A 12830-nucleotide genomic window follows, 5' to 3' on the forward strand; every position below is an offset into this window, starting at 1 on the left:
TCGAACAGTCATCATAGTCTTGCATTGGGAATATCTTCCCACGAAATAAAACACAGAAGTACGAAAATATTCCCGATGAAAGGTTGTAAAAGCTGTTAGGGCCTAGCTCTGACTGAACCTCCCACCCGTTGGCGTTCCAATACTCCGCCCTGCCTTTACTTGAAAAATCTTCCGTCTTTAGGCAAACAGTACAGAGAGAAAAAGTCAAATATGGATCTTCAATGAGCCAACGGTGATGATTTTATTCTCCTCACTAGTCTTCTCTCCATTTCATAACAATAAAAAACAAAAATATAATAATAGTAATATTACGATCAAGGCACTGTAGGACCATAGGAGTATTGTAATGTAGGACTAATAGTATGGCCTAGGCCCACCAAAATAATTTACCACGTGTCCCGTTCCTAGAGCATTGGGACCCATAAACTGATGGGCCCGCTCAAAGGGCCAAGTATTGTGCTGAGGCACAGAAACCTGGCTCAGCCGGCCTCGATGGTACTTCGGTACTACTACTACCCCTCCTTTTGCATGTTTCTGGACCTTCGGGCCGGTTTCAAATATTTGAAAACTCGGTAAAGCATTGACCAACTAATCCGTCCGGTTCAGCCATTAACTCATTGAAATTCGGAGGGGTTTTGGTTGACCCAATCGGGTTTGACAAATTTTCAGTATCTCACATTTAGTTATATATTACAAAAATAATGACAATTTTAATTCATTGTTTCTGTACTCACAACATTTTTCAATCACAAGACAACTTTAGAGTTTCGTTATAAAAAGAAAACTTGAGAGCAGTCCTTATACTAGTTTTCTACACTATTTTGTAATTATTAGCTTTTTTTTTTTTGAATTCTTGTGAAATCACGGGCGAGTAAGATTGAGCAGTGGTTGGATCAGTTACCCATGATACAGAGCAAATATGTAAATAAATTCCCAAGGAGTATTCTCATTTGAATTCAACGGAATTGGCTGAAAGCGAAATAAATTCAACCTCCAATTAACCCCGTGAGCCCTATCAATGTCATAGCCAGAAAAATGATCAAGAGAATACTAAGCATAGGCTTAAGCCTAGAAATACCAACGAGGCAGTATGGGAAAATCTATGATGCCATACAGATGTTATCAAATTTTGATAAATACCATATAATTGGTTAACATGTTTATGATGTCGGTTGATTGGTTATATATTTTTCAGATATGATGTCTTTCTAGTATCATGGTTAAGCCCTTTAAGTATAATAATAATAAGGAGCTTGAGGTTGTTCTAATAATGTAGATGATATTAAACTCGAGCTCCACTAGTTTGGGTGTAAAATGGAAGGAAAATTTTTCACTTAGGAATCCTTCAGCCATGTTTTCATACCTCCGATACAAAAAATACAGTATTTTGCACCTTTTCTTTTTCTTTTATTTTATTTTTCTCTCCCAAAGTCTAACGTTAAAGTTTCGTTAGTTTTTTGGTAAGTCATTTACCCATATTCTTTTAATCATAAGTGTTTCCTATGTAAGTGTTATTTTGATATTTTTTATCCATTAAATACAATTATTAGAATGAATGATTTTATCCCATAATACTTTAACAATTCCCCACAGACGGAAAAATTACTTAACCATTTAGGGGATGAATATGTGATATTTGAGTAAGTGATACCTTTAAAAAAAAAACAATCTATTGTGGAACCTACAATTTAGTTCTTTTCTCATCTTTCTCTCAGTAAACTTATCCCATTCAAAATACTAGAATTATGACACTTTAAAATTTCATAATGTTCTCATTTTTATTTTACTTCTAATATATTTAGAGATAGATTAAAGGTGAGATCATTGTGCATACTAAATTTTTCTTTCTAAAATTGGATGATGAAATCTTAACCCTAGAAGTCATCACTTTCACCACCAACCACATTATCTACAAAACAAAAACCAACTTAAACTATTTAATATGTAAATTTCACTGCTTCAGGATTTATTAATAAGGCTTTGTAGGAGTGTGAATGCAAAGAGTGGAAATTCTGGCTCACCTTTGTTTCAGGCTTCACTTCATTTGCTCTCAATTCTTATGAAATTCTGGCTCACCTATAAGAGGTGACCAAACGTTACATCCGTGTTTAATAAGCTATCCATCCTCCTAGAAAATAAAAAATAAATAAGAAATACCAGATTTGAAAAAGGATGCATCACTTTACCTTATTTTAATCCAATTATATGTAATAATATTACTTTTCTCTAATTTCCATATTCAAATAATTTTCATTTTTTGTGATGAATTTTCTGTACTTTTCAATGGGGAAAGAAGTAATAGCTATTTAGTATACCATTTCTTTATCATATCAGACAAATGGAATATACATATTCTTGACCATGACTGCATAATCAATCACAAAGTCCTTTAGGACTAGATAAAATGGGTATCTTAATGAGATGATATTAGAAAAATTATAACATATGTTCACATTCGGTGATCAATGTTTTAAAAATCAACATGCATGGAAATAGAATGGCTTTTTTGTTAGGGTGGTGAACCAGAGGTTCAAGTTTCAACCATTTGAATAAAAATGAGTCAACTCGTAATGTTATACATAAATTAATATACAAAAAATATAGAAAATTATAGAAAAATAGGCATGTTTGATATTTTTATTCATCATATTAATAAAAATAAGTATTATAAATAATAATTATTGTTACTAATTAAGGATGGTGTTAGAATTCACATGAATTATGAGGAGTGAAAGAGTTCCACATTGGTAAAACACAAGAAGTGCAAGGCATTTATATACAAGAGTGGCCCATAAAGATTGTAGGCTTGTGGGTTCGAGCTCGGGCTCTGACCCAAAACACTAAGCCTGATTTTTTGGAGCCGTGCTTAGGCTTTCGAAAAAAATCCTGACCCAAGCCTGACTCTTCTTTTTTAGGCCATTTAATATAAATAAATCACTTTTATTGTTAAATAAAAGAAAATTTTCTTTCCCAATTTCTTGATTGGTCTTTGAACTCGGCTTCAAGATTTAAGTTTGATGGTTGGGCTGGGCTCGGGTTCAAGATCTAGGCCTAATGGTTGGGCTGGGCCTGGGCTTGGGCTTGGGCTTGAACATGTTTTATTATTATAGAGGCAAAGTCCAATTCAAATTTGGCTAGGCTCGATCCATAATCAGGTCTCGCCATAACCCTATAGTTTAGGCTTTTGAGTTATAAGTGATGTCCATCTCTCGTACCTTAGTCCCATGTGCGAGCTCCGAGAATTTTAACCACTCCTCATGGTTCGTGACTCCCTTGGAGGCTCAATAGATAGAAATGACTAAAAATAATTCTATTTGCTCTATGATTCTAAAACTTAATTGTGTATTTTCTTTCCAACCGGACATGGCTGCTCTATGCCAGAGAAAAAAAAAAGAAAGAAAGAAATGGTTGCTAAAAAATAGAAAACTATTACTAGACTGCATAATCATCAGCCGAACTTTCAATTCACAAGAGAGCTCTTCCGCTAAACGAGCTTGAACTAGTGGATGATCTCAACTTTCCCTATACTTTGTGTCTACGACTATCAGAAGAAGATTGAATTGGTTTTTAAATAGTTTTTGATTTCTAAGGAAATTTTCCTTTTCACCTTTAGATTATAATGAAACTGAATTTGGATGGTTTGATAAAATTAGCAGTCAAAGTCGAATTTTTATATCATACTAATTAGTTTATCGAATCAAATACGAATTCATGTTGATTCGATACATGGCAGGGATGTGCTGTGGGGCGCAGATCTGAATTCTTAATTTAAATACATAATTGTTAAATGTCCATCAGAAAAGAAAAAAAAATACATAAAATTATGGACAGGCTCAATACAGTTTTCTAAATTCCCATGTACACCTACAAACATTCAAAATGTCAAACACCCCACTCTATACACTAATGCCCCCCATGAATCGGCATCAATTATGAACTGACACCTACCCCAATTATACTTTGGGCCTAAAAATTCTGACTCTGAACTGAACCTTCATTTTGAACTGGCACCTACCCCAATGATGTCACCTTAAGTACAATAAATGCTAGATAACCCTTTCTCTCTCTCTCTCTCTCCCTCCTTCTGTGGTATTTCCTATTCTTTGCAACTTTTGCAAGTTTACAATATCTCTTGCCATTAATTGGAGTTGCGAGTTGCCTTTCATGTTCAATATTTTCTACGTTATTTCAAGAGGTGATGCATCTATACCCAAACAACAATAGTGATGCGTTCATGCTCAGGTGATCCAACAATAACTCTTAACATATTTTTCTTTCTCTTCTTACAATTCTCCACCTCACCCTAATCATATATTACATTTTTTTATTCTATTTTCCTTTTTTTTTTCCTCTTGTTCAATGTCTTGTTGTAGACGTTGGATATTTCTTGTAAGTTTTATTTGTAGAGGACACGGGGCATGATGCCATGAACAATATCAATGTCGCAGGGTGCTTCTTCCTCATTTCTCAATGAATCTAGTTATGTTAAGGTTTGAAAGGAAAGTAATTGGTCGAATTCAAATCGAATCAAATATTTGATGTTTTAATCAATTTTGATTTTGGTTGATAGTTTTGAATATTCGACAGATATTTAATCGATCGAAATTGAATCACCTACTCTGTAATTGAATTCAAATTCAAAAATAGACTGATTTGATTCGAATATGCTCCGCTTAGAAGCCTAGTTTTAGCTAGACAAGGACACATTTAAGCATAATTCCCTTCACAAGGAGAAGACTGTGAGCAAGGGAATATACCTAGAGCTAGAAGATAGAGTCTGCACATGGCTGCTATCTGCTGATACAAGTGGGTGTTCATGTGTCTCAGTTTTCTTAAGGCCCCATTTGTTTTTTGGGAAATAAGAGGGGGAAGTTCGTCAATGAAAAAATGATTCTTATTGACCAATTTTATAATGTTCTTTTTTTAATAAACTCTGAATCTCATGGTAAAGTTGGTTTTATCGACTCAATAAATAAAACAAAAGCACTAAAATGTCATAAAAACTATTTACAGAAAATAGTTGGTCTATACTCTATTTTGATTAGACCCCAAAATTCTACTGAGTGAAAATTAGACTCAACCGAGTTGAGAATTAACTTTTGACCCACCACCTCAATTTTGTATTATTTGCAGTCATTGTTGAGCGTTGTTCCAAATAGTTTTTTTTTCTTTCATTTTTCTCTATGCATGCATGTTCGAGTGTACTGACATAGAAGGCATTTTACTAATGCATCCCTCTTCAGAAGTACTATATAACGTGCTGTAATTCTCTGGTACACTTGAATAATAGTAGGCTTAGTTAGGACGTACGAGACATAGGCATTGCTAGAGCATAAGCACAAGGAAGAGAATGGTGATGAATTGTCATGGAGCAAAGAAAGCGAATTTGCAAACTTTAGATAGAATCAATTCTCCGCCAAAGATGACTTGAATGCAGATCGAATCAAACTATTACCGTACTTTATCAGCATCCTCATCGCTGTTTTCCAGTAAAGGTGTCAATGGACCGGTTTTGGATTAAACCCCTTAATTCAAAATCAATTTAGACGGACCAACAAGACATATTGAATTGAACCCATCCAGTCTAAAATATTTATTAGACTGAATTGGACCTGGTCCATTATAATATAAGAATATAGGTGTTAAATGGACTGAGTTTGGGTTGAAATTAATTTAAATCAAAATAAATTTGAACAGATTGGACGGTCCAAAATGGTCTAAAATGTTTATTGGATTAGATAAGACCTGGTCCATTTAGAATAGACTCACATTGGACTGGACCGGATTAGACCAAATCCGGTCCAACTGACACCCCTATTTCCTAGTTTGACTCGATATAGTTTCTACCTGCTGGTTGCATGTCTCAATTGGAGTTTTTATGGGTTAATCTTCCTTGGCCCTAGGCTCTTTGCTGTTTACCCCTACCAATAGGCCGTAGCTGTTTGACATGTCTCATATGGAACTTTATTCAAACAACGTTCAATCACAATGTTTACAGGTAAAGGCAGTTTGAAGGAAAGTTCTCAAGGAATTTCACAAAAATTATTAGTTGTTATAACCCTTAGAAAGCTACACTTTTAGATAGGGCCCACGTAATGTATGCCACGTAGTGAAGTAACTCAATTATGCGTGTTCCTACTGTATATGCATGGGCAGAACAGAAGAGAAGAATCTATTATATACAACTTATTGGGTATCTATACCCAAGAAAAAAAAAATTCCTTGGTGGGACCCATTCAGTAATGGTGGGTCATGATCTTCTGGATCTGCAATAACACAAGCTGAGCTGTACAAGCCTACAAAGGGGATTAATCATTAATTGATCCTATTTAAGATAGAGCCTAGACCAAACTTTACCTTATATACAGGTTCATTAGTTTCGATCTTTCCAAGAGTTGTACTAGAATTTTGGGGAAATTACAGATGTTGATCATTTTTCATATGAAATATGGCAACTAAGGGAGCTTGACCTAAACTTTTATTTGTATGAGTTTTCCTCTGAGTGTTGCAATATAATTTTGAGAAAACTTAAGGCTATGTTTGGTGTAAATATAATTTTATTTGCATTAGTATAAATGCATGGGAGTGCAAATGTAAAAAAGCAAATTTCTGTTTAATTTTGTTTTGGATTTTACTTTATTCTGTTTCATGTCTTAATTTATTTCATTTGCATTGCAACTAAATAAAATAAGTTATAAAATTGACACAAAAATAGGTCTGAATTTACACTCAAAACATTTGCACTGTCATAATTTTGCATCAGTACAAATTTATTTGCATTGCAATCAAACACAGCCTAATGATGCCATTGCCATGGTTCTAACTGTCGGCAAATTTTCAGTTTTGGATAGATCAACCGACATTATATATCTTTATATAAAAAATATCTTATGGGTTTATTTCAGCAATAATGTCGCACAAAAGTTGAATAAAAATCAATAATACATACATTCATACATAAGTAGTAGGGGGTGTCAATTCAATTATATCCAATCCAATATGAACCCATTGCAGATGGACCAGGTCCAATCCAATCTGATGAATACTCTAGACTACTTTGGACCAATCCTTTTCAATGTCCAGACTGTTCAATTTATTCAAATTAGTTTCAATTTAGATTGGCTCCAACTCAAACCTGATCTATTGACACTTGTATTCTTATCTTCTATAATGGACTTGATATTAATTCAATCTGACCTAATCCAATATAAGATGGACCATTAAGCCTGGATTGATCCAATTCAATGTTTTAAATCATTAAATTTTATCAGTTTCTTCATCTAAAATTAGAATATTTTCAATTTGGATCAAGGGTCCCGAATGGCCAAAGTTTCATTCAAAACTTGGGTGACACCACTCCAAAACAAGAAACCATCTACCCATGTAGCTACAAGTTAACTTTATGAATTAAAACAAGAACTAACCTTGATAATGCCAGTTGCTATGGGGAATCACTTGAGAACATATCAAAGGGCGAATCCCTTATCCCTATACTTAAAAGCCATATAAGACCTTGTTTGTAATTCCCTATAAACAATTGGAGGCGTGCCCCCTTGTCAAAAATGGAATATGCCCAAACAGCTCCATTTTCTTATGGTTTTTACTCAATTGGGATCGCATCTCCAGCTAATTCTTGGCCTACTTTATATTGGAAAACATGACTAGTTATGGGACCCCCACATCAATCTTTTGGGGCACAAAGCATTCACCAAGCTTTTGCCTAATGCCTATGGCTCCATAGACTGTTAGGACTTGGGGCAATATGCACAGATGAATTTACAATGGTCATCATAGATAAGTTGATCCAAATTTGTTGACTTTTGGAGTCAGCACTCCAGCTAGATCTAGGGCAACAGAAACCCTAAAAAGGCTCTAAAGACTACATATATGATATAACATACCCTTAAATATTGACAACCCAAGAGGTATTTCATCATCTTCCTTTTTGGGTCATCTGCATGCCCAAAAGAACCAAAACAGTTCATATATATCACAATGATTATAAGTTACAAAAGATAATGAAATCCAGGTAGGAACCATTGAAAAATGAGTCTAAGATCCTCTCTTTTCTTGATTTTTCTTCCTTTTTGGGGTAATTGCAGTCAACACTCTTTACAGCACACAATGTGTATATATATACAGTTATACCCTGTACGACCTTTGGTCATAAAATGAAGACTGACCTGGTTGGCCCAACTTTAAGACCAGGCTAGCTTTGAAGCTAGATTTACTTAAAAACCTAAAAACTGGATTAATTGCACTCAACTCTATATCAGTTTTGTGTGCTAGCCTAAATAACCCAATTATCGATCGGGTTAAGCTTGTCAAATATGGTCCCATTCTGATGATGACCATGATTTGGACTGCCTCTCTAAACCCAAGAGACTTTTGTCTTCTGCTTTATTTGCTTTCTTGGCACCTAAAAACTAAGAACGGATGGCCGTATCAGTAAGATAACACACAGCCTCATAATTTTGGGTCTTTTGACAATTAGAGAAGCTTCCAAGAAAAAGTAGATTTACTCTAGTAGATGATAAGGGTTTCCTTGTCTAAAATCTGCAGAGATGGACCGACCCCATTGATTATAATGCTAATGCTGGGGCCAAAGAAAAGGCAATGAATAGAGAGTGGCTTCGTCCATATTTATCATGAATTTATGAATAACAACTCATTACATAAGACAACAACACAGATCGATTTGACCCATGTACTAACATACATGCAATCCTTTTTCTACAAGGATTAATTCTATCTAACAATGAAAACTAATGAAGTTAAGGAGATTGTGCTTTGAAAATAAGTAATAAGACTCTGGGTTAATTTCTTCTTCTGTCTTTCATTGCACTGTGAAATATCACTGCTGTTGCAGTAAAACTTGATTCCCTTACTAATTAATTACCAACATAAGCCACTACTTCTTTTTGTCTCCATTTGAAATCTCTTATTTCTATTCTATTTCCACTTGACTCCTCCTGGTGACTTTAGAGAGTAGAGAAACCAACTGCATGCTCATATATCCTTATTGGTTTGAGTCTGTCTTTATATTGATCAGCAGTTCATTTTCTGTAATGATGAATTCACTATCTCTGAATCTGTATCCTCTTGGACCAATTTAATCCCTTGTTTGAGTGGAATGGAATTATGCACTTTCCACTTCACGTTATCGGTTTCTTTCTGTTTTTCTTTTCTCCTTCCATTCTAAATCGCTTATTCGAATCTTGTAAAAACCACTGAAAGTGATTTAGAACGCATGTTCTCACACACCAATGTGCTCTAAATTATTGGAATGGAATCCGAGGACTAAAATGATTCATACCCAACCCCAACCTGCCCTCATGAGTAGAAACTAATAAATACAACTCTCTCTCTCTCTCTCTCCTTTGTCTTACTTTCTTAGCTTAGAATTCTTCCATGAAAGTACATGGGTACAGATGGTTGGAGGAATGTTGGCATGTAAGGACGTGCTTTTCTGAATAATTTTCAAAAGGATATTCATCATATAAAGCTGAGCATTTCATGGCTTTACGTCATGTCTTGTAGCAATCTAATCGATGGGAAGCAAAAGGTGTTCTCGTTTTTTAATGTATATTGGTTTAAGTTGAATTGCTATTGGTTAGTGAGTGATGAATCATCTGGGTGCCACATGGATCTATTCACCAAACGAATCATCAAGCCCACATTTGGTCTGCACAAGTGAGTGGAACATGATTGCTCACAAAAGGCGAACCGAGTGGGCAAATAATTAAGACTTTGAAAAATGCTATAGTTGTGTCTTCTCCTGTTGAAGAGCTAAAGCCTAAAGGGGTTGAATATTCTTGCCTCCCTGCTTTTATAATTCCTTCTTCCTTGGTGGGGAAAAGAAGTAGATGGCCGGAGAATTGCAGAAGAGAATGGAATTGACCAACCCTTTTAATTATCACCAATAAGCAGTTCCTAGTTTTGGCCATGGCTTGCGCCTGCAGAAGCAGAAAGATGTGTAGATGGGGTGGGACACAGAGAAATTTAACTGTAGGGATGAAAGCAGCATCAGCAGCTTTTATGGTACTTGATCAAATGTCAATACTTAATAATTAAAGATCCCCATGATAGCATTGTTAATGGAGTACTGATAGCCTCAATGGGAACTAGAACTAAAAGGATCCCATTTACTAGTTGTTAATTGATTTAATTCTTTGGTGGGAGCACATCGACCTATTGGTTGGTGTCCCAGGCATTGAATTCTATATATCAACTAAAGAAACATGCTGTAACAATCATGTCTGGCTAGCAATTCTTTCTAGGTATAGGATCAAAGATGTGACCTTGCTCCTAAACCACCGTTTTGGATATAATCACCCAAGAAGACAAATGTGGCTTCCCAACTCCCAAGCATGGAGCATCTGGATATTACCAGAGATGGAATTCCTTGTACAGCCTGCAAACTCTCTTTTCCTTTTGCTTTAGTCGAAGGGTTTATTGATCAAATAAAGGGTAAAGCAGGACTCCCCTTTAACATGTAGACCTTCTAACTGGCAATGGCATAACTCGTTAGAGAAACATTAATGGTTAAATTAAACCCATTGTTTACATGAGAAGAAAGCACTTATCAAAGGCTGAGTTTTTTTTTTTTTTTTTTTGGTGGTGGGGGGTGCTTGGGGAGAGGGAGAAGCCTGGCATTTGGGGTTGGAATTAGCAGATTCTGGGTCAGGGTCGACCTTTCTCAACCCCAGAAGGACAAAAAACCCTATCAGCTAGGAGCCTAGGAAAAGGATTGCACATTCATTCTCAAACCTGATAGATCAAGTAACAAGATTCGCCTGGTAGGCCCCATATAGTCGGGCTAAGGTGAATGATGATGATGATGACGACAATGATGGCCCAACCAATTGCCGCCCTTATTTTTAGGCTTTTTGCCATTTCAACATACACCCAGTGCAGCTTAAAAATATTCCAATTTTGAAAAGCAAGATGTTTTCTTTATTCTCCCTTTCTCTTGTTCTTCACTGTTTCAGACCAAATAGTATGATAAATTAATGATTATACTGTGAAGGATCTCAAACTATTCTCTTAACAGTTTAGAGGATCTTAATGCTTAATGATAACTGTAATTTGTGGCAGCTCTCCAACCGTTTCCAAACCAATTAAATTAGAAAACCAAGAGAAGAGTTGGAAGAAAGAATAGCCGGAAAAGCAGCATCGAGCCCCAATCATCCACAACTTGTACCCAACCATTCCAATCTTTAAGCACCAAATCAAAGGAGATGCAGTTATGGAGAAATGATTTGTGGGTTGTTCCATTCTCATCTCATATAACCATCAAATGGAAATATAGAATAGAGAAAAAAGGCCCTTTGCTTTCTTTTCGGGCATGCGATGGGGGCTATCAATTACCATTCTTTTGATTACTTTTTTCAAAGCATATGCTACCCAATAGACTATAACTTCTGTTTTTCTTTTTCTTTCTTTTCACCTTGTTGTCCGGTGGTAAGTCTAGCCACGGTTAAGGAAACCAAAATAGCATGGACCTCAGAGGGGCCCATCACATTGCAATTCTCAACCATCTTCATTATGAACTTGACTCGAAGGGAGATGTCGGTGGAGAAAGAATACAAGAGCAACTTATAGGAAATCTCCTTATCTTCTTTAATATTAAAATGTTTTGCCAAAAAAAATTGAAGCCCACCACCCTCCCACCCACAAGTCCATGACTGAAAGTCTCAACTCAGGAATAAACAGAAGATGAAAAACTTGTGAGAAATATTGTCCTTGTTTGCTTTATATAAAACACGGATTCCTGCACACCCACAAGCCTGGGCTGTTGATTTTATCAGTTTCAGACTTTCGGGTCAGAGGCTTGTCAGTTTGACCCAACCCAGCCCATTGCCACCACTTTGTTTTTCAGTCGCAGAATCTAATGAATACCTGACACATTATGCCTCTTTTTCTTTCGGGTTCAGGATGAGTTCGAATCCAATCCTCCACAGTTTGACTGTTCTACATCTCATGATACTTGGCCAATTAGGGGTGCAACTTGGGCGGGCTCAGGTTGGAATTTGTTAAAGATAGGGTACCTATTAGGCCATTACCCAACTTACGCCCCTTATGGCCAATCACGAGACACCACGTCAGCTCTATATACATGGGTGATGGGGCCCATATATTAGGTTCATAGGCCCAGTAGTAAGTATCCTTCAGTGTGGTTGGAAAATTTTGCAATCCCGCTCTTCCGAACAAGTGACAACACAAATGGATTTGCGATTTTCTGTTTCCAGTTTGAAGTCAAGAAAGTGGCTTGGCTTTTAGATTCCCTTAATAATATCCACCTGTTCAAATTGGGACGTTCAACACAAGGAGTCCAGGTTTGCACATGCGAACGCATGCTTGAAAGCAGTGTTTCCGATTACCCATATCTTAGTAGCCAATCATGTCAAATTCTGTCCCTTTGACAAGCTTATAGGACTGGGTCTCTGTTTGTTAGATTTGTCATCTACAGAGCATTTGTGGAATATCTGCACATGGCAGCTTAGAAGCAGCCAAAATGGATCTCTGACATTTCACATCAACCCTCTTTCTATGTGGCAAGTTTCCGTCCAATCCCTCGTGAACAAATAAGGAACAGACTTGGTTCTTTTTTTATTTGAAATTAAACACAAAGGAAACTCAAGGCCTATCATTCATGGGGGAAGATGTATGTTGGCATGAGGCTGCAGTGGACAAGTAAACTATGAAAAAAGACTGTCAGATGGATATTCTGGGTCTACAACAATACCATTTCAGTACTCTACATCTTAGAAAGCCATTGTATGTGAAATATTGAGACCATCAAGATTCAAAACCATGTATTTTTTTGT

Source organism: Nelumbo nucifera, chromosome 5 (assembly GCF_055504915.1).
Source record: "Nelumbo nucifera cultivar China Antique chromosome 5, China Antique-T2T, whole genome shotgun sequence".
Lineage (NCBI taxonomy): Eukaryota > Viridiplantae > Streptophyta > Magnoliopsida > Proteales > Nelumbonaceae > Nelumbo > Nelumbo nucifera.